Genomic DNA, 24,013 nt, shown 5'->3' on the forward strand with positions numbered 1-24,013 from the left:
TGCGGAGTGTAGCCGCCCATTAGTCACCTAGCGGCCATCTTGGTTATCGGGCCGATTGTGGCGGCGTCTGATACGCAGGCACAGCGTGCAAGTCACCCTGACCTTACCGAACAGTGGCCCTACAGAGCCCGAGTAGTGATACTGGCAATTCGGATATGCCAAAGAGTAGCCGTAAAGTGCTTCCTCTAAGTGAAAAGGTGAAAGTTCTCGACTTAATAAGGAAAGGAAAAAAAATCGTATGCTGAACTTGCTAAGATCTACGGTAAGGACGAATCTTCTGTTCGTGAAATTGTAAAGAAAGAAAATGAAATTTGTACTAGTTTTGCTGTCACACCTCAAACTGCAACAATTTTGGCCCTAGTGCATGATTCGTGCGTAGTTAAAAGAGAAAGGCGTTAAATTTGTACAGTAAGATATTTTGAGAAAGAAAGAGACAGAGGGAGACCACATTCACGTAACTTCTTTTACAGTATATTATTACAGTTCTATTTTATTATTAGTTATTGTTACTCTTTTACTGTGCCTAATTTATAAGTTAAACTTTGTCATAGATAATGTATGTAGGGTATATATAAGGTTCGGTACTGTCAACGAAAGTTCACTTACCAAGTTAAGAAGAAAATGTTAGTGTCGAAGAAAGGGAAAAAAAAATTGACGTTTGCGGTTGTGCAGGCATTCCCACCTTTGGGGAGGTCTGGTTAATGTATAATGCAGATGAACACGGCACGCTAAAGGGGGAGGGAGGAGGCCCAAACGGACAGAGAGAATTTTATGCTTAAATTTTCTTGTCCTGCTTTAAAATACAAATTTTATTTCATCAGTACTATTCACGGTTTCAGGCATCCACTGGGGTGTCTTAGAACCGAGCCCCTGTGGATAAGGGGGGACTACTGTTATGTCAGTCTTACTGCTACAAGGTTTATATACATTATCGTATTTAATATGTACTACAGTTTCGTGAGTCAGGTACTATTATTTGTCGTATTTGTTTAATAAATGGTAATAATTATTATTTCCACCTCTTTGCTGTGCTGTTAGCGTGAGTCCATTACTCTACCTCATGCAATACACTTCCTCCACCTCTAATTGCAACCATTTGCCAGAACTCTGCCAGTCGTCTCTTCACATCCCTCCCAAGTGAGATGACATACCTGCCAGACCAGACTTTCCCCAGTACCTGCAGCTGTGTTTGTCCTTCAGGTGCCTTCCTGACTTGAACAGATAACTCCAAAGGAGGTTCTGGCCTTACTCCAGGCTCCTGCATATTGCTATTAAGTGCACTGTGCCTGCCCTATACACGCTAGGAGAGATCTTTCCTTAGGAAAACTTTGATAAAGGTTAACACTCACTGATGAGGGTTGGGATTAGTCATCTGTGATAGGTGGGATGTAGGGGGCAGGCAGAGTGGTAAGGATGTCTAGTTGCAAAGTAAGGCTGAAAGAAGAACGGAAGATAACACATGCAGTAACCATCCCTAAGTTAACCATAGGACACAGTAAAAGGAAGTGCCACCAAAATATGTACAGTGTCACCATGTTTTGTTAAATCACTTCTGAATATATGTAGGCATCGTAATTGAGAGGCAAAAATCAGACTGCTTAATTATAGTCAAAGAATACTCAAATTTTGAAAACTTACACTTTTTAAAACTTCATTATAAGTATTATAACCATGCACAGAAACAATGATATCAAAATATTTATAGCGCTTATTTACTAGTGAGACCATAGGTAATTCTTATTTTCTTTTTTACCATATTTGTTCTCCAGATTTTCTACAATAACACTTTTTGCTCTCCTAATAATAAACTGTTTCAAAAATCTAAATTCTTAAATAATATATCAGAGATTACTGTGGCACAACCTTCAAGACTTTTATAATTTAAATACTTCTTGATCAAGGCTACTGGGAAGCATCCAGTAGGCTGGCAATACCTCTCACTTGCAAGCTAGTAGCCACTGTGTGTGAAAAAGGAAGTCAGAGTGGAAGAAAAGAAAAGCATTACTTATTATGCAGCAGATTTCAGAAGTTCCACAGCATCTCAACGCCGTAATTCCCCCAAGTCATGGTTGTCAGAGGAAAAGCTTTTTAGACTGAAAGCTGCACACATACAAAGTGAAAGGCTGAGTGAACATGAGGGAACCAAGGAGTTCCCCTGGCCAAATTTTTCCGAAAATATGTATCCCTTCCAGTCACCCCATCTGCTCCCGCTCAGCCTCTTCTGAATGCACAGCTCTTCTAAGAGCTGGTCTTTCATTTCACTCTCCTGGAAGGGTGTAGGCATTAGCTGAGGCAGATCAGGAGTTCAATGTGGACATCTTGAAAGTGTGATGCTTATTGGATATCCAAGTGCACATATCAAGTAAACAGTTGAAAGTATGTTTCTGAAAATTTCAAGAGAGAAGTTTCAACTGGAGATAGAAATTAGATGACTGTCAACCAATACGTGGTATTTAAAACCATGAACTGAATGAAATCACCAAGGAATGGATTTAGATTGAGAAAGGAGGAGGGCCAGAGACTGAGCCTTTGCACATTCCAACATGGTGGGGTCTAGGAGAGGAGGGGCAACCAACCGAAAAGTCTGAGAAGGAGTCATCAGTGAGGTAGTAGGAAAACCAAGAGAGTGTGGTATCCCGGAGGGCAGTAGAGGAGGAAGGGACTGTGTCACATGCTGTTGGTAGGTCAACTAACATGAGGAGTGGGAACTGACCATTGGATTTAGGTATGTGGAGTTTATCAGTGACTTTGACCAGGGCAGCTTCAGTGGAGTGATGGAACAATAGTCTGACTGGAGTACATTTAAAAGAGAATGGGAAAAGTCAGGTTGAAAGCTCAAGTAGGAACAATTCTTTCAAGGAATGTTTGCTGCAAAGAGCAATAGGTACTGACGAAAGTGAAGTCAGGAGACTTTTCTCCTAAGGTGAAAGAAATAATGGCTTGTTTGTAAATTGATAAGAATGAGCCAGTGGAGAGCAAAAACTTGGTGATGTAAGAGGCAGAGAGAGGAGAGAGAAAACGTGCATCAATGTGCTTGAGTAGAGAGAGGGGTAGAATTATTGCGTGAACGGGATGATTGGTTTTAGATAAGAGAATGGATTATGGTTTTCTCTGGGTACATGCCCAGTAGTGGGATTGCTGGGTCGTATGGTAGTTCTATTTTTAGTTTTTTAAGGAGGCTTCATACTGTTCTCCATAGTGGCTGTATCAATTTACATTCCTACCAACAGTGCAAGAGGGTTCCGTTTTCTCCACACCCTCTGCAGCATTTGTTGTTTGTAGATTTTCTGATGATGCCCATTCTAACCGGTGTGAGGTGATACCTCATTGTAGTTTTGATTTGCATTTCTCTGATAATTAGTGATGTTGAACAGCTTTTTATGTGCCTCTTGGCCATCTGTATGTCTTCTTTGGAGAGATGTCTATTTAGGTCTTCTGCCCATTTTTGGATTGGGTTGTTTGTTTTTTTAATATTGAGCTGCATGAGCTGTTTATATATTTTGGAGATTAATCCTTTGTCCGTTGATTCGTTTGCAAATATTTTCTCCCATTCTGAGGGTTGTCTTTTCATCTTGTTTATAGTTTCCTTTGCTGTGCAAAAGCTTTTAAGTTTCATTAGGTCCCATTTGTTTTTGTTTTTTGTTTATTTCCATTACTCTAGGAGGTGGGTCAAAACAGATCTTGCTGTGATTTATGTCAAAGAGTGTTCTTCCTATGTTTTCCTCTAAGAGTTTTATAGTGTCCAGTCTCACATTTAGGTCTTTAATTCATTTTGAGTTTCTTTTTGTGTATGGTGTTAGGGAGTGTTCTAATTTCATTCTTTTACATGTAGCTGTCCGCTTTTCCCAGCACCACTTACTGAAGAGACTGTCTTCTCCACTGTATATCCTTGCCTCCTTTGTCATAGATTAGTTGACCATAGATGTGTGGCTTTATCTCTGGGCTTTCTATCCTGTTCCATTGATCTATGTTTCTGTTTTTGTGCCAGTACCATATTGTCTTGATTACTGTAGCTTTGTAGTATAGCCTGAAGTCAGGGAGTCTGATTCCTTCAGCTCCCTCAAGATTGCTTTGGCTATTCGGGGTCTTTGGTATCTCCATACAAATTTTAAGATTTTTTTGTTCTAGTTCTGTAAAAAATGCCATTGGTAATTTGATAGGGATTGCATTGAATCTGTATGGCTTTGGGTAGTGTAGTCATTTTCACAGTATTGATTCTTCCCCAATGTTCATTGCAGCACTGTTTACAATAGCCAGGTCATGGAAGCAACCTAAATGCCCATCGACAGGCAAATATATAAAGAAGATGTGGTACATATATACAATGGAATATTACTCAGCCCTAAAAAGGAACAAAACTGGGTCATTTGTAGAGACGTGGATGGACCTAGAGACTGTCATATAGAGTGAAGTAAGTCAGAAAGAGAAAAACAAGTATCAGATATTAATGCATATATGTGGAATCTAGAAAAATGGTACAGATGAACCAGTTTGCAAGGCAGAAATAGAGACACAGATGTAGAGAACAAACATATGGACACCAAGGGGGGAAAGTGGCTGCGGGGGTGGTGGTGGTGGGATGAACTGGGAGATTGGAACTGACATATATACACTAATATGTATAAAAAAGATAACTAATAAGAACCTGCTGTATAAAAAATAAATAAAATAAAGTTTAAAAAATAAAATAAAATAGATAACCAACAATGACCTACTGTTAAAAAAAATTAATTAATTAAAAAGAGTTGTTACAATGTACACTCTCACAAAGCAGTATAAGCGAGTGATTTTAGCCCTGTTTCATCCAGTGTGCTTTGTAATTTTGCAATTATCTGTTTTTATTAGTTTCACATTTCTCAGATTTATCTACCTCCGTGTGAATCAGATGGTCCAAACATGTTAGTGAGACCAACACTATCCATTTAATTGCTTCAGGAGGTAAGAGTTTTTTAATCACTAGTTAAGTAAACAAATCAAAGGGAATGTCCTACTGATAGTAAATCAAGACCGTCATTTCCATACACAAAAGACAGCATATTAAAGTTAATTTTTTTACTGACATAAACAGTTCCTTGATTTTTATCTCAAGCATTTAAAAATCTATTTTGTACTCTATGACATCTCAATAAACATTTGTTGATTTTCTTTTAAACATACACACAAAGAAAAAAAAAAAGAGAATGGGTGATGCATCTCTGACAGCAGATGGGAAGGCAGGGTGTGGGTTGCAGCTGCTGTTAGATTGGTAGAGGGGGGTGGGAGTCTGTGGAAATCATCTTCTGATTGTTGAGAATGAGGGTAGAGGAGGGAGAGAAAGTGTGAAATAGGCAACTAAGAGATTGGAAGGTGAATGGACCCAAGAAGTGCAGTGTGATTGCAGCATTAGTTGCTGAAGTTCTGTTTTGCTGAAAGCCTGCTTTCGGTTTTAAGGTTCATTGGATTCACTGGCAAAATAGCCACTCGTTTCACATAAATAGCTTTAATCAATTCTTTAATGAAAGGTGATTCAACTCAATTTCAATATACAATCATTAGAAGGAAAGAAACAAGAATATTAGGGAAACATAACAGGGTATACGTCACCGAATTGGGCTGACACCTACTTCCAGATCCAAATAGCAGCTGCGAAGTCTCGAGTGACAGCAATCTGGAGCCCCAATTGGGAAAGGTCCCGGGCCGTGCATCCACCCGACAGGTGAGACTTCCGATTGGAGTTCTGGGGGCTTCCGTTTATAATTCCAGGCCGCAAATTGATATCATCAGTTTGCGTGCAAAAATGCAGCTCTGGATTCACTTTAAAAAATGCTGTTGATTTCACCATGTGAGTCACAAGATTTTCCAGACGCTGGGGGACTGGCCAGGTCCCCAGGGCTCAAGAAATTCCAAGACCCACTCCCTTTCTTATCATAAGCGCCGCTTGACTTGCTAGCAGCAGTTATTAGGTGTGCAAGCAGGGGCGGCGCGGTCCGGGCAGGGTCACAGGTCTGGCAGAGGCCTGCTTCTGCCTCTGAAGCCTGAATAAGACTACTTTATTAATTTTCCCAACAGGTTCAGAGTCAGAAATTTAAAGTGAACAGGTGGCACAGTTATGTTTTTTGTCCCATCATTGCTCAGCTGTGTAAAAGTTGGATTTAACTAGAGTTGTGATTTTGACATGCAAATATTAAAAACAAGGGAGTCAAAGGTGTATGTGGATGGTGATTATCATGACTGACCATGGAAATTAAGCTGGTTAAAAAAGAGACAGGACCTCAAAGGGGGTGAGGGTCCATGGAAGGGTGATAGGATCAGTGGATTAGAAGTCCCAGTGGAACGTTAGGATTGTTGGATTTGGGAGACTCAAAAGGGACAAGATGTGTGGTAGTGGACAGAGAGTGGAATACATGAATTTGAAAGTATGGAAGAATAAATTTGGTCATAACAAAGTGTAGGCTGTATGACCTTGGGAATGAATACCTAAAGGTGGGTTAAGGACAAGATCTTTGAAGAAACAATTTCAAGGAACTGAGAACCGCTCATCACTATATAGTTGAATTCTCCAAGAGTAGGGGTGGTTTGGAGAGAATAGTAATGATCCAGGAATTAAATGCCCTGGGAGTTGGCAGTTGACAGCAACAATGAGGGGCAGTGGGTGATGATATGAAATTCAAAGCTGTGGGGGGAGGGGTGTGCAGCTTAAACAAGGAAGGAAAAAGCAAGGTCCAAAGTGGCAATAAAGCACAGGAGGCTGCTTATCCAGAACTGGTGGTTCCGGGGCGCTAGGAACCTAAGCTGCCCCTTGAGAGATTTTTCAAGGTGATTGAAAAATGTAAAGCGTTATGAAATGTAATGTATTGCCTTTTTTTTTTTTTTTCCCGGCCACTCTGCCCAGCAGGCATGTGGGATCTTAGTTCCCTGACCAGGGATCGAACCCTTGCCCCCTTCAGTGGAAGTGCAGAGTCCTAACCACTAGACCACCAGGGAAGTCCTGTATTGCCGTTGTTAACATATGAAAAAGTAGTGATTATTATTGCAAACTCTTTTAGCAAAATGTTTGTATAAATAACCAGGGGAATTCCCTCTCTCTGGCAAGCCCCAAAAGTAATAAATAGATTTTTTAAAAAGTCGGTGAATGAAAGTTCAGAACTGCAAGAGACAAGATATCCAGTAGGGTTTTTTCTGCAGAGGCTCTCTATTTCCTGCCTAACAAAATTATCAGGTAGTACCACCCCTGATAGTTTAGACCTGCAATAGTGAGGTTTCTCTCCTTTATGGTTGAACTGCTTCAGAAGTCTAAGGAGAGATTTGAAACCTCCTCCTCTATTTAAGGGGATGGGGTAAGGGGGAGACCAAAAGAGATTTGTACCCCGTCAGGCACTCTGGACAGGATCTGGTCTTCCTTGATGTGATATTCCTCCTCCTCGTGTATCTAAAGTGAGGAACAGCGATGACCAACTGTAACTTCTCCACTCCCGCTGGGGACACAGGAACATGAGTTTCCTTTGTTCTCTTACCCGGATGTTTCAGATAGCAAGCATGCAACAATGCCTATGACATAATGCAGGAAATAAAGAGTAGAGATTATTTCCTACAGTGTTTATACTTTTATTATAAGAGAGGCCTCTGAGTTTAACTTTTTTTTTAACTAGGAAGTTCTTCTAAATCAGAAGTGGATTGAAATCTAATAAACACGGATTTTGGGTAAGTTTTCATGTGAAACTTTTGAATTAAATTCTTTTTTCCTAATGATATAGCTATATATAGTCATTGTAGAAAATGTGAAAAGAAGAGGAAAATAATCAACAAATATTACTTAGAGGCAAAGACTCAATATTTTGGTGTATTCTGATTATTTTTAAATTATTTTCTTAAATTGTGGTAAAATGCACATAAAGTTTACTTTTTTAACTATTTTTACGTGTACACATTTAGTGGTATTAACTTACATTCACGTTGTTGTGCTACCATCACTCCCATCCATCCACAGAATTCTTTTCATCTTGCAAAACTGAAACGCTGTACAATTAAACAAACACTTTTCATTCTCCCCTCTACCCGCCCCCTGGCCACCGCCATTCTACTTTCTGTCTCTCTGAATTTGACAACTCTAGGGACCTCATGTGAGTAGAATCATGCAATATTTGTCCTTTTGTGACTGGCTTATTTCACTTAGTACAATGTCCTCAAAGTTCATCTATGTTGTAGCAGTTGTCAAAATTTCCCTTTTAAGGCTGAATAACATTCCATTGTACGCATATACCACATTTTGCTTATCCATTTATCTGTTAATGGACACGTAGGTTGCTTCCATCTTTTTTTGGCTATTGTGAATAGTGCTGTTATGAATATGGTGTACAGATACCTCTTCAAGCCCCTGCTTTCAATTATTTTGAGTATGTACTCAGAAGTGGAATTCCTGTATCATATGATGATTCTATTTTTAATTTTTTGAGGAACCACCATACTGTTTTCCATAGCAGCTACACCATTTTATATTCCCACCAACAGCGTGCTAGGGTTCCACCTTCTCCACATCGTGGCCAAAACTTTTTCTGTTCCTGTTTTTTTTTTCATAGTAGCCATCCTAGTGGGTGTAAGGTGGTATCTCATTGTGATTTTAATTGTCATTTCTTTAATGGTTAGTAATGTTGAGCTTCTTTTCATATGCTTATTGGCCATTTGTATATCTTCTTTGGAGAAACGTTCAAGTCCTTTGTTTTTTAGTTGGGTTTTTTGTGTTTTTTTTGTTTGGTGGTAGGAATTCTTTATATATTCTGGATATTAACTCCTTATCAGCTATATGATTTGCAAATATTTTCCCCATTCCATGGGTTTCCTTTTCACTCTCTTCATTATGTCCTTTGATGCACAGAAGTTTTTAAATTTTGATGTAGTCCACTTTATCTAAAAGTGGGATACCTCCAACTTTATTCTTCTTTTTAAAGATTGTTTTGATTATTTAGGGTCCCTTGAGATTTTATATGAATTTTAGGGTGGATTTTTGCTATTTCTGGAAAAAACATCATTGGTCCTCAGTGACTTTTTAAAATATAATTGCTATCATACTGTATGAACTATTTTATATTCTGCTTTTTCTTAACATTATAATATAGTTATCCCATTAAAAAATAAACATTAGTTCTTTTTTTTTTTTAATTTTATTTATTTATTTATTTTTATTTATGGCTGTGTTGGGTCCCCGTCTCTGTGCGAGGGCCCTCTCCAGTTGCGGCAAGTGGGGGCCACTCTTCATGGCGGTGCGCGGGCCTCTCACTATCGCGGCCTCTCTTGTTGCGGAGCACAGGCTCCAGACGCGCAGGCTCAGCAACTGTGGCTCACGGGCCTAGTCGCTCCGCGGCATGTGGGATCCTCCCAGATCAGGGCTCGAACCCGTGTCCCCCGCACCGGCAGGAAGACTCTCAACCACCGCGCCACCAGGGAAGCCCATTAGTTCTGTTTATTGAAACACTTCATAAACATACTTTACAGTGACTACATAAAGGAAAATATAAAATGGAAGTATAACTGAAAGATTAGAAAACATTTATGCCTCAAATTATGTGACATCTGTATACTTTTCAATACTATAATCATAAAAATGAGAAAAATTTGATTTGAGACATGTCAGAGTATTAGGATGCAGTATTTATACTGTGAGTAGGAAGGAATGACAACCAATTGTATTAGTTTAAAAGACTGTTAAAATATATGCTTATATTACTTTTGACCAAATACAACTCTGGAATTCATTTATTTACTCAGCAAATATTACTGAGTCTCTGTAGTTTTTGAAGCCCTGGAAACCTAGATATACATTAGATATGGTCTTCACCCTCAGGGAAAGGGAATAAATACTAAAATTTCATGAAAGTCTAGTATGAGTCATGAGCCATGTGAGATCTTAGTTCCCGGCCCAGGGATGGAACCCGCGCCCCCTGCAGTGGAAGCGTGGAGCCTTAACCACTGGACTGCCACTGAATTCCCTCACTTTCTTTTTTAATCTTTGCATTAAACCTATGGGGAAGCAGTGTTAGCCCCATTTAGAGATGAGGAAAATAATGTTCATTTCATAAAAGCTGACCAAAAAAATAAAATAAAATAATTTGGGAATTGCCTGACGGTCCAGTGGTTAGGACTCTGCGCTTTCACTGCCGAGGGCGTGGGTTTGATCCCTGGTCAGGAGATAAGATCCCCCACAAGCTGCACGGTGCGGCCAAAAAAAATAAAATAATTTAACAGCAAGGTCCTGCTGTATAGCACAGGGAACTATATTCAATATCCTGTGATAAACCATAATGAAAAGAATATTAAAAAAACAATGTCTATATGTGTATAACTGAGTCACTTTGCTGTACAGCAGAGATTGGTACAACATTGTAAATCAACTGTACTACTTCAATAAAAAAAAATTAAACATTAAAAGAAAAGCTGAGCTACCTGTTGAAGGTGACACAGAGAATGAGTGGCAGAACTAGAATACAAGCTCAGGGCTGTCTGTTCCACAGCTCATGCCCTTTTCACTCTCCCAGGTTGCCTTTCAGCCATTATGACCTAGCACAGGAGACAGGAGTATATACAACTAACTGTAACATGAACAAAAAACCGTGATAGCAGTTAATTCTGCTAGATAAGAGTCAAGAAAGGCTTTAGAGGAATGGCATTATAATCTAAGACTCGAAAAGGGAGGATTTCATTAAAGATGGGGAGAGCAGCATTCATTCATTCATTCACTCATTCATTCACTTATCTGTTCACAAACCTGCACTGAGCTTCTCCTGTGTGTTAGTTACACAGCTAGCTCCAGTTGTGTGCTGGAGATTCAAAAGAGAACCAGTGAGACACTGGCCACTCTCAGGAGTCACAGTCTCTTGGGAGACAGTTAAGTAACTGATGTATGACAGAGCCTCGGACCAAGCTCTGCCACAGAGTCAAAAACAAAGTGCTGGGGGATGCTATTCCAGGATACTAAGGGCAGGTGCTCAGTGGCAGAAACTATGCTGCACTGTGTGTAGTGCTGAGTATGGCAGGTTGGACTCTCCATGCCAAGATCAGAGGCTTGGACTTCATCCTATAGGCAACAACAAGCCAACAGACATTTTTAAGTAGAGAAGTGACACAGTTCTGTTGTTAAGAAGCTATCTGGCAGTCCGTGAAGAGTAGAACGTGGAAATGGGGGAAGAGACAGGTAGCAGGAAAACCAGTATAGGGGCTAACAGTCTGAACTGGAGAGGACCCAGTTCAGGCAGCAACAGGAGAGACAGAGAGCGTGGAGACCACATTTATGAGAAGCTGGCAGACCTCATCGACTGTAGGATGTGTAGTGAGAATAAGGTAGGAGTCAAGAGAATAGTGTGAACAGAGGATTCAGGTGATATGTATGTTCAGAACCACTGCATTATTTGAAAGTGAAGGACCTATGGAGCATTTCATAAATAGATAATACTCTTCTGAATTATCAGTATTTCTTTCATATATTTAGTCATTCTAAAATACTCTAATAGTTTAATAGATTTTTTTTCTCTCAAGCAGTTTAAACATGCCCTGCAGTGCTATTTACACTATTAATTTGGTTAGCAAACTCTTTCTCCATAGTACAAGTGTAATTTTTATTGTTGTTATATTAAAACATCATAGAGATAGAACAATGGATTAATTTTTTTTCTATAATGAAATTCAAAAAGATTAATGGATTTTTACTGAAATGGAGTTAAAAGAAGATTATTGGTTAGGTAAATATGTCACTATTTTAATGTTTCAAAAAAGTTTTCCATTTTCTTACATCATTACTCAGTCTTGTAATTTATTGGTATCTTTTTTGTTCTGTGGAGTACCGTATTTTTTTCATTAATAAGTAAAAATATACATCTAGTTAAAAGTTATCTCATGTGCCTGTGCTGTTATGTGCCACCAGAAGAGGGCGGCAGTGAGGCGTTAGAAAGAATAAATTAACAGGCTCTTCAATTGCAGAAAGGCAGTTAAGATCATGATGTGAATGACGAAAACATTTGTCCGGGCAGACATCCTAATTAACTGCCTCATTTTCTGAGCCAGAGACTATGACATAAACATTGTCACAGAATTTTCAGAAAATCTGATGATGGTCTTATAGTGCAATACAGTAATAAATTTGTGGAAATTTCTGTTAAGATTGGTGAGGACCGACACCAAGAGATACTCTGAAAATTTTACATCAGTTTGAAAGGAGGAGATTGGAGGGTGAATTAAAAGTAAGCATGTTGTTTCTTGTCATTTCAACAGTGTAGACAGAGAATGTAATAGTTTGTAGAGACCATAAAAGGCATTATCTTCTTTGAACATTATAGATATTCCTGAAATAAAAAGAAATATTTCGAACTTATCAAACATGCAGTAAGCAATGCATAGGACAAATTGACTAAGAGAGGTTGCCCAGACTTATCCGGTATCTTCTTTTATAAATATTTAACAACCACAAATTTTTTTTATTGAAGTATAGTTGATTTACAATGTGTAAATGTTGTGTTCTGATGTACAGCAAAGTGATTCAGTTATACATATATATATACCTTCTTTTTTTAATACATTCTCTTCCATTATGGTTTATCACAGGATATTGAATATAGTTCCCTGTGCTATACAGTAGGACCTTGTTTTCTTTTTTTTTGATTGTTCATCTTTTATTATTATATAGCTTAGTAGTGGAAGAAATGATTGTGGTCAGTACATGTATGAAAATTATGAAGGTCATGTTTAGATAGTAGGACCTTGTTTTCTATCCATTCTATACATAATAGGTTGCATCTGCTAACCCCCAAACTCCCACTCCATCCCTCCCCCTTGGCAACCACATGTCAACAACAAATATTTCTGAATACCTCTTATGTGCTAGGAATTATTCCAGGTGCTGAATATTCCAGGATATAGAACAGAACAAAACAGGCACATTCCCTGCCCAGTTGGAATGTATATTATAGTGGGGAGGATAGACTTTACACAAAGCCTCACAATTAATTCATTAGTTACAGTTGAGAGAAAAAATGGAAAACAGTCTACCACAGAGCCCTAAATAAATTAGTTTGGGCTCAACCCCCAAATTGGAAATTAAGTGAAGTTTTAAAAAGGACTCAAGAACAACTTGTCTGAAGTTCTTAATACCCATTTATATTACTTATGTCTTTCACAATACATAAAATGGATCAGGTAAAATTTATAGAGTTGTGAAAATAACATTGTAAAAGAGTATTTGGGTAGTTGATATGCAGCAGTAAAACACTTTGCCAATTTGAAGTGTTGTAAAATGCCCCATGCCTCCTTAGACTTCTGTTTTGTTTCTTTGACCTCCATTGTATGCACTTCGCAGTCCTGGGTTGGCTCAGCTCTCTAAGCCAGAGCTGAGACGGTTCCCCAGCTGACTCTGAATGAGATCCATTAAGGTGAACCGTAGCTGGGTTCTCAAAGATGCTTATCGATTCTTTTATTCATCCTTAATTGATTGTCTTTCCAATTCTCCACAGCACCTGTTTCAATCCAGGATCTCTCTTTTCAAGCTGAACTCACTCCTGCCAAATTTCCATCTATTTGACTTAGGTTACCGGGTTATCCACGGTGAACTCCCAGATTTTCTCTAAATCATTAGCCATTCATTTCTCCTTCCATTCTGCCTCAGAAAAACAATGTTCTACCTTGTATCCAAGCCTACTCCTTCTATCTTTTTAAACCAACATCTTTTTACCTATTTTGTGATTTTTCTCATTATTCATAGTCCCTTTCTTTCATCTCTCTTTTTAAAAAATTTTGCCTTCTGACATCTTCTCCTTAGCCTACGCACATGTTCAAATCTAATGATTCTTATGAAATATTCATTCCCCTTGAGACTATATTCTTTTTCCTTCCCTTAACAGCAGTGCTTCTCAGAATAGTTCTGTTAAACTTCCTTGTTTAACACTCATCCATCAACTTCTTCTGGTCTGTCCTCTTCTGAAATGTCTATTTACAAGATCAGTGAGAACATTCCAGGCACCCAATCTAGTTGCCTCTTCCTAGTTGTTATCCTGGGGCTTCCTGTAGAACTTGTTGCACAGTATCATGTCTCTACACTCTCCTGGTTCTCACATTTCCAGCTGCTTCTTCTGCAGGCCACTGTTTCACTATTTGGCTCCTGGATAGAGGCATTCTCTAGAAGTCCATGTCTTCTTCATACCCAACCTTTGCCTCCTTTAATTTCATGTAATGGCTTCAGTTATTGCCCCCGTGTGGATGATTCCCAGATTCGTCTCCTGTTCTAATCTCTCTCCTCAGTTTAACTAACATTTCCCACCTCTTGTAGAGAGTGCCATTTCTCTACAAGGTTTCATGGGCACTTCAAGCAGAAATGGCCTGAACTCATCATCTCTCAGTGGTGTCCGGGCACCCTGGACTACCTGCTGGTTCCTGTTATGATCTGCAAGATCCTTCTGCATCTTTGCTCTTGCTGTGTCCCCATCTCATGCCATCTGTCTGCAATGCATCTCTTCACACCATTTCCCTTGTTTCCTATACCCTGCCTCTCGCCCATTTTTCCTACTTGTTGGTGTCTCCATCCTTCAGTGTTTGGCTCATGTTTGGACTTCTGAATAAACAATAACTGAACTAAATCTCCTCTCCCCCATCCTTTACCCATTCTTTGCTTAGAATTCAACTATATCTGATCACACTCAGTCTTGTATTTGAGATACACATTTGTGTTTGCTGTCTCTATTAAACCCTGAGTCCTAAAAGTACTGGAACTATGTCTCATTCATCCTTATATCCCCTGCAGACCGTGGCACATAGCAGAAACCATGGAAATTTTGCTTAGTTTGCATTGTTGGAAGAAAAGTACCACAGATCTTAATTTTCAAGAATTGTTACTTTTGGGCTTCCCTGGTGGCGCAGTGGTTGAGAATCCGCCTGCCAATGCAGGGGACACGGGTTCAAGCCCTGGTCTGGGAAGATCCCACATGCCGCGGAGCAGCTGGGCCCGTGAGCCACAATTACTGAGCCTGCGCGTCTGGAGCCTGTGCTCCGCGATAAGAGAAGCCGGGATAGTGAGAGGCCCGCGCACCGTGATGAGGAGTGGCCCCCGCTCGCCACAACTAGAGAAAGCCCTCGCACAGAAACGAAGACCCAACACAGCCATAAATAAATAAATAAATAAAGGAAGAAACAACCCCTCTCTAAAAAAAAAAAAAAAAACCAATTGTTACTTTTGCAGAGCGTGGAATTTGTAATATGCAGGCTGCAAATTTGGGAGAATGTAGAAAGTATAAAAACAAATTTATAATGAATAAAGTTGACATTTTTACCTTTGTCCAATTTTAGACAGACTTTTAGGGAATTTTACTCTGCAAGAGGCTTGTTTAAGGGTGATGAAATTCTTGGAAATTAAGATTGTTTCAGGGTCTGGGATTTTATTTTACTCTCCTTAGAGTTAGTAAGTTAGCCTGCTACTGTTCCATGGATGCTGGCAGAAGACATGAGACTCTTGGGTCAAAGGCAAAGGACTTTGCTACTCAGAGCACAGCAAGCAGCATGAGCATCATGTTGCCATCAGTCCTCATGTCCTCCTAGTCCAAAGGGGTGATACTGCGCGATCCAGCTGGAGGTTAGTGGGTTTCTGTTGCAGCCAAGGAACATTGAGCTTGGGGAATCCACTGCTTTTATAGCAAGGCTACTCTTTGGCCCAGAGTAAGACATTACCTCATCCCTCAAGGTTGAGGCAAATACAAACCTGATAGATAGCCCAGGCAAGGAGAGATTGGTCTGGCATTCTTAACATCCAGCGAGAACTTGCAGACATGCCCACAGCCCAGGGTGGATTGCCCCTCCCCAAATCGTGTGGTGAGAATAAGGATTGTGGTTATCCTGGCACATCAGAGGAGCTCAGTAAATACTTGTTGAGTCAAATTAATTAATGAGAAGAAGGGGAACCGCTAAGGAACTGAAAAAAGGCAGAGTCCCCTGTTTAGGATGACCATCCCCTGAGAAAACAGTTCTAGATTTCAGATCTGATTAGGAGAAAAAAATCAGAGGGCTAATGAGAATAAGATATTGTAGGCCGCCTGGTTTCATAACAAATAAAATTTCTAAACACCTTACCTCATGGCAAGTGAGTCTATGACTCATATACAAGATAACTGCTAAGTCCAAACAACCTAAGGCAATGTCTGTAGCTTGCTAAGTTAGTATTACAGTAACTATAGTTCTTTACATCTGCAGCCTTTTGCCATATACTGAATTTCATTGCAAGTTTTAAAGAACTTTAGACACTATACTCATTTGGGAACTTTTACCAGACATGATTTTTACTTTCTCAAAATGGTAAATTGAACTACAAATCAAAGTAGAGTCTGCTAGTAAATCTGATCAGAGTTAAACACTTTCTTAGAAATTTGCAGTTGAACAAATGACATATCTTACCCTCTCAAGATTCTCTTGAAAGAAAGGAGTTAACCTGAAATATCTCGTCAGTGTATAGAAGTGAGGTACCTGAGACATTCAAGTTGGCAGTCCAGACTTCAGAGGGGAGTTTATTTTTACATTCATAATTATAATTCCTATTTCCAGAGACCACATTAGCCCTAATGACTGAAAAACTTAGGCAACCGTCACAAAAATTTTGTTATTGCATATTTCAGCTTTTAGCCACTCCACTCCCCATTTTTTGGGATGCTTTTCAGTCTTCGTAAGCTACTGCTGCATGTCACTGTTCTCCATCTGCTGCTCTTAAAATTGGAGATTGACTGCCTCCAGGGTTTACAAATGTTTCATCTTACCTTAGATAATTTGAACTTCTAAGCATCCACAAGTTTTTTTCAGACTTTTCAAGGAAGGCCTTGTTTTTAAGATCTGTAATTCCCCTGCTCTCTCCTCTCCGCTCGCAAGGAAAGTCACCCAGGTTCCCCTTATGCAGGGTTAGAGGGCTTTTGAGTAACCCGTTCTTCATTCAGAGCCTTCCACTCAGACTCAAACTTGTGTCCCCACATAGGCCATATGTCTGGGAACCCTTCCATACCTCATGGTGAATTTTCAGCTCTTCTGAGGCGCTTTCCTTTTCTTTTCTCAAGTTATGGAAACTTTCATCATTCTTTTTTTATCTTTGAAAATCTTTGCAGTAGAGATGAGATGATCATCATTTCCTTCACCGTCATATCCTCCTTACCAACAACCCGTTTTCACACAATTTGCTCTCTTCTTCCCTGACTGCTGAGACTGTCCCATGCAACTCCCCCTCCATCCCTACCAGAGTCATTGTTGCTATACCTGATTGCACCAGGGGTGGATAGCTGATGCCAGAGGTAACGAGCTGTGTGTTGTGCTAAGATTTTGTCTTTGAACTGAGGATGCTGAGACTGAGTCCGTTTCTGTTGAGGGCTTGAATCAGGAGGGCGTGTAAAACCAGGGTAAGTGGATCAGATAAGGATGGTCTACAGAGAGGAATGAAGCCGACCTTGTCTGTTCTGTTCACCTCTGCACTCTTACCACCTAGCATGGTGCCTGGCATAGTAGGCTTTGAGTACGTCCTGGTGGAATGAATGAAGCAGACTGTGGAGTGAGAGAGACAGAGAGAGATTATTTTTGCCTCCAACAAATTTCCATGTCCTGATTGTAATCCCTCATGAAGACTATCTTCATTTTCTGTCCTTACATCCATGAGATATCCCTGTGTCCACCCAATAATTTCCCCTTTATGTTAAAGCTAGTTTGGGTATGTTCTGTTCCTTGCAGCTAAATTAAACCGAAGAATTTCATAATTCAGTCTTTAAAGTCTTCTTGTCCCCAGGGAACTATGGTTTCTCACGCAAACTAGTTATTTCGGTGGCCTATCCAAAAATTACTGGATTCCAGAAGTGGGCATGCCTCCACTTTGCCCAAGTGAACCTCACCTTTGGGGACAGAAAAGAATAGAAACTCAAATTCAACTGAAAATAAAGAAAATACCTCCCAAAATAAATCTTCTTGATCTTCTAAAAAGGCAAACTCTGAAGAAAAATGTGACAGAAACTGCAAATTGAGGATCCTTTAGGAGAGAGGGTTGGACCTTAGGCATTGTTGATTGAACACGACTTTATTTAAAGTCAGTGGAGAGGGTCAGATACGATCAGGACACACTTGCCAACCTAAGCTCCAGGAAGAGGAAGAAGAAGAGTGGGTCACAGCTTTATCCCGGACTTCTGGAATGCTTCTGGAATGCTACTGGACTAACTTGGTGATGCAAGAGACTGCTTCGCAGTTTCTGGTTGTACTCTTGGCTGTTGTACAGCACGTTGAGGAAAAAGGTTATTCTTTCCTGCTCCCTGCCTGGGAGGACACATATTTATATTTATATATTTACCTCAAAGGCAGGGGAGTAGTTGAAAAATATATAGGCAGTCATCATAGGCTTGAAACACAGAAAAATGAAATACTTGGGGGCAGTATGGTGGGTTTTTCAAGAGCATTGATTTGAAGTGAGACAGATCTCCAAAACCAACTCACTAACTAGCTCTATGTCCTTGGCTAAGCTGCTTAACCTCTTAGAACCTCAGATTTCTCATCTACAAAATGAGAATAAAAGTACTTCATAAATGTGCTGTTAAGTATTAAATTAGATAATGTTTATAAGTTCTTAGGCCAATGGTACCAAGCTAAGGGCTCAGTAGATGGTAGGGATGATTAGGATTATTAGTGCTTTGTAATACAGGCATTAATGAAAGTGTGTTACTTTTATGTTAACCAGAAGGAAGGCTGCATTTTTTTAAGTTAAGAAACATGACACTAAAACATGTATTTCATAGCTCCTCTTCACTGTTTCCTTTTTAACGTAAATCCCTGCGTGTAGACAAATGTAAAAGATGAGTCCAGGAAATATCTAACAAGACAGTAGTTATGCAGTAAGTAGCCATCAGTTGTGGTATCAATCAACAGCAGTATAAAGTCCCCCAAAAGTAGGCACATGTGAATCCTCCCATGCAGTCTTCTCAAAAGCAATTGTAAATTGTATGACCTGCAGATGGCGAACTTGGATAGGGTGACTATTAAGCAATGACTACCTAGAAAAGAAAGCAGTGGTTTTTGTTTTGTTGAATGGAGGGCTCAGTAAAGTGGATACATTAATAAAGGCTGTACAAGCCAAAAGCATCCTTTGCCGGCACACTGGGTTCCTTCTTCCAAGGGGACCATTAATCTGTCTGTCGAAGTGAGTCCACCCACAATCGTATGTGCTGTGAGAGACAAGCCTGCATTTGCTTCTGGTAGAAATGTTTTGGTTGAGTATTCATGCTGGTTGCTAGTCACTGATACAAAGAAAAGGAGTATCAAGTAGGGAACATCAATAGATTTCTTGTTAAGTCTCTTGAGGGGTACAGAAATGTTACCTTCTCAGAATATCCATATGTAACACTTTAATTATCTGAACCCATTGTACATGTCCGAAGAGTCCACATGTTTTGATGTGTATAAGTAATTATATCCTCCCTTGCTTGATTACGCCACTGTTGAGTATTTGTTCTGTACCCTCCCCAAGGCAATCCTTTAGGGACCAATTACCATCCTTTAGTGACATCATTTCACTGGCTGAAGGAAATTTCTAGAGTACCACACTGGGCATTCAGGACTCCTAAGGGAGCTCTGTAGTACTTTGTATAATCTATGTGCCCTACCCTCTGGAGAAACACATTTTTTTCCCTCAAAATTCTACTTTGGAGTACAGGTTTTACTACCGCAGATCACAACTACATGAGTTTGTGGGAAAATTAGTGTGACTTTCCAAAACTGCCTGCTCCTGCAGGGGCCTGAGATGTTTTGTTGGTTCTTTCAGTTGTGAAAAAGCTCAGCAACTCACCCAACATGATGGATTGATGACTTTTTGCTGCATTATAAAGCAGGGTCAGTGTCCCCAAAGAGCCTCTCAGCTTGTGGGTCAGGTGAAGGGACATCTCTAGGCCTCTGTAGTGCCTCTGCCTTGTCATTTATCATGAGGCTGTAATTATTGTCTGCATATCAGCCTCCCCACAACTATGTACTTCCAGAGTCCAGAAACAGTACCATATTCATCTCTTTATCCTTAAACATTTTGTGTCTGGCACATAGTAGGTACTTACAAAAATGTTGGATGAATTAAAGAATAAATATATGTGCTTGGGTAGAACAAGCAGCCAGGAAGGAGGAAAGGTCACTTTAGGGGAAAAAAAGAGGAAGGTAGTCCACCTACCCATGAGGGATTGTACCTATATTGGACAAGTATTATTCCTGAAGAACAGAGAGAGAGGAAAGAGCAGTGGGTTGTGTGCAGCCTCATCCTTTTATCTTTACTAACCAGACTCTCAAGAGACTGACTTATACACCACCATCCTGGTTGACTATTGCCAGTGGAGAACACATCTCTCCAGAGACTGCATTGTGCCCCAATTCCATGTATTTCACATCTTCATTCATTTCACAATGCAGACTACTATCCACTGTACGTTCATGGCATCTTCATTCATTTCAAAAGGAAGAAAGTCCCTAGCTCTCAGGATGAGGCAGTTCTGGTTTTCAGGTAGCTTCTAAAAGCTTCTAAATGTTATAGTTAATCTAAGCCATGGTAAATAGAGAAGTTATCAGAAAATTCAGAAATTATAAGATCTTATCTAAGAGTGGATTTGAGTCTAAAGGCACCCACTGGTGAAAGACAGAACCTAGAGGATGGGACTGAGGAACAGTCAGAAACAGACTCTGAAAGACAGTCCAAATAAGAGGAGCCACACGTCACGTAAGCGTTGCCCATGGAATTGACAATGGGCATCTGACATGAAATAATAGGGGTAGTCGAGGATATGAGGACCGTGCACAGAGATGAGGAGTAGCACTGTTGTGTCTGCACATGGTAAGCACTCAACAAATCCTCGTTGAATGAACAGGTCGTTCTGTGGCTCAGCTGCTGCTAAGGGAAGTCATGAACTGCTTTGCTAAAGGCAGGTTTATTTATAAATAGGAACCAAAGTGATATGCACCGTTAAAAATGGGTATAAACCAGTGCAGGAAAAGTTAAAGTGAAAAGCACTGATCAGAAACATTTAGAAGAAAGGAAGGAAGCAGTGTCTGGAAACCTGAAGTGAATGAATCATTACAATGGAGTTTATAGGAATCTCAGCTTCCAGACAACCAGTTTAAAAGAGAAACATGCTAGATTGTACTCTTCTCATGAGTCAGTAAAGTGTGTAAATTCATCTGGAAATGCAGACTCATTCTTAGAACTTAATCCTAGAAAGAATTTATTGTGTAGACAGTTAAATAAGAGAAAGAAGAGGACATTTGATAAGTTTTGTGAAAGCTACATACATATTATTCACGAACTAAACTATAAAGATCATCACCACCGACACAGCCTAGGTAAAATGATAGATGAAAAGAGATGGGGAAAAAACAAATAGGTTACTGTATGAACATATACACTACCATGAAAGCAAGAAAATATAAATATTGACCACAGCCCCCCTTTTTGCAACTATTATGAGGCTAGATTTATAGCTTCCTTAATGCACTCTCAGTAAGGGGAGGAAGCGTAGTATGAGAGGTTCTACTCCCACTTCTTCCCTATGATCCCTGGATCCATGTGATCTGTCCTTGGGTGAAACACACCATATATTGGTTATTGATTCGGAGCATACACCATTTTCTCTACGCCAGTACCTCAACTTCATAAGATGTCCTCCAGCTGGCTCTGTGAGTCTTTGTAACAGACTACTGCACTTCTCTACAAGGCCAGCTCCTCCTGGGTTATGGTAAAACAAGTGAATCCTGTGGGAATCCTATAGCACTCTTGGCCAGAAGTAATAGTATATGGATTACTGTGGGCTAAATAAGCTTTCAGTAAGTTCACAGAAAGTTTTGCTAATAGAAGCATAACAGGGAAGTAAAATCTATATGCATAACATATTTTAGTGAGAAAAATTGCTACAGAGTCCACAGTGAAAGAGGTTCAGTATCATCAGTCAACAGGAGGCTAGCCACGCCACCCTATTCCCCACATTTGGAGCTGTATGGAGGGCTCAGCATGGGTGTCTGCTGCTGGCATTTTAAGCGTTCAGTTGAGGTGGTAGCTGGATCTGCCTTGGTAACAAGTTCTTGTGGTTGAGCCCATGGATAACCTCCATCTCTGTCACCACGGCCACTTTGCTTTTGAACCTACTGAGGAATAGTCGTGTTTCTGGGGAAAAAGGATAGCTGACATTTGCAGTACTGAGCTTCCTGCCCATCTGATTCTTGAGTCTCCTCTGTAGTGAGAGCCCTTTGCTGAGCATTCACATGAGGCACAGTATTCTCACAGCATGAACCTATTTTGAGAGGTGTATACATGTACCTCTACCCTAAACCGTCTTGTCATCCAATCTTGTTCCTTCCAACTTGCTCATCATTGAAACAAACCTTTAGGCTCTATGTATAAATCTTCACTATGATGATCTTTCTTTCTAGGTAAAATATACAATTAGATGTACTTCTCAAAGTTCTGCTTATTGTGAAGATTTATCTTCCTACTTGTCCTTCATGGCCAACAGTGTGGAAAACTCTAATGCTGCACCAATTTATTTATGGCCATTGCCAGTATATTATGCATAACTATTAGTAAATCAGTCTTGAACTGTTTCTTCCCTGTCCATAAGGCAGTCCCCTATATGTGTGGGTCCAGGAAGAGGTGGCATTACAGCAAGATTAGGGGCCACGAGAGTTGGAGCCATTTGCCCATGAAAGTTTCTTGTGCTTCTAGAACATGGTTGAGGGTGACCTTGTATGTGCCATTTCATCTTGATGGAGAGCTGCTCTGCCCATCCAAGTTTAACAATAGGTCCATCAAACAGCATCTAATTTGGGAGAGACAGCACAGGTCTCATTATCAGTTCATTTCCCATGACCAGATATTCAGTCTTTACCAGAACCCAACAGAAAAAAACAGAAGTTTCTTGAGGAAATTCGTTATTTGTCAAAGAGGTATGGCTTTGCTGTCAATTCTAGGGGCTGTACGATTATTGTGTTATTTGGGAATTCCATGGGCTCAATGACCTGCTACAGAACGTTGTACACATTAGATTTCCTGGGTCACAAGAGCTAAGTGGCAAGAGTGGCTTTTTCTTTAAACTGAACTGGCTGAAGAATATTTGTTTGCTTTGAGCCTTCCTTAAACATAGAAGCATGGCTTATTCAATAAGTAGGAAGGAGCAACACCAATGTAATATTATTTTGCCTCTCTTATACTAGAATCCCACCAAATGTGTGTGCCTCTTTCTTTGTGGAACTGGATACAAGGTGCAGCAAATTGTCTTTTAGTTTGGAGGGGATACCTCAGTGTACCCCAGATCTCTAGACTCCCAGAAACATCAGTGAATTAATAGATCTCTGAACTCTCATGGAATTTATCTCTTATCCTCAGTTACATGTGTGTCTTACCAAGGCGTCTTATGTATTTTCTACTTTCTAACCAAATTGTGATAACCAATCCCACCTAATGAAACAGCACAGTGAATCTAGAATCTCTGGTAAATGTACCCATGTTAATCATTTTGACCCAAGGGAGCTATGTTCCTTTTTCCTTCCTTAGTCTAGCATTTTAGAATTTATTTTCACACACATTCCCCTAGTTTCTGCTGATACCAATATAAGTCAGAAAAAAACATGCAATTTTTTTTTGGTGTGTAAGCCCACTCTTCCAGGTGTAACTTGGTCAGACTCTTTTTCTACTATTTAGATACCTCAGTTTTAAAAGGTAAGACATTGCAGCTTCATGATTTTTTTCCTTTCCCTTTCTTCCTCTCTTTTGCTCTCTCTTTCTTCTTTTGGAAACCAGAATAAATTGGCTTTATTTTTATTTATTTTATTGTTTAACTTAACACACAGTAAAATTGACCTTTAGTTTGGTCTTTATTTTATAAGTTTAACACATATATAGATCTGCGTAACCAACATACAGTGGGGATAGATAGGGAAGTACCCTGCATAATGGAAAGTAGGTTCACTAATAGAGTGGGTAAAATGAGATTCAGATAGATGTCTTTAAGCATTCGATCAGGGGAGGACAGCAGAC

At 39.8% G+C, this 24,013-nt stretch overlaps 1 protein-coding gene across 3 annotated transcripts in view; it reads left to right on the forward strand.

Moving 5' to 3' along the window:
• ALPK1 (alpha kinase 1) overlaps positions 1–24,013 on the forward strand; it is a 121,662-nt gene that overhangs the window by 4,817 nt on the left and 92,832 nt on the right. For all 3 annotated transcript variants that reach the window (XM_059924218.1, XM_059924221.1, XM_059924220.1), the window contains exon 2: positions 7,629–7,680. The gene's annotated coding sequence lies outside the window, so the exon portion shown is untranslated. The remainder of the gene's footprint in view (positions 1–7,628; positions 7,681–24,013) is intronic.

Source organism: Balaenoptera ricei, chromosome 5 (assembly GCF_028023285.1).
Source record: "Balaenoptera ricei isolate mBalRic1 chromosome 5, mBalRic1.hap2, whole genome shotgun sequence".
In the NCBI taxonomy this organism is placed as follows: Eukaryota; Metazoa; Chordata; class Mammalia; order Artiodactyla; family Balaenopteridae; genus Balaenoptera; species Balaenoptera ricei.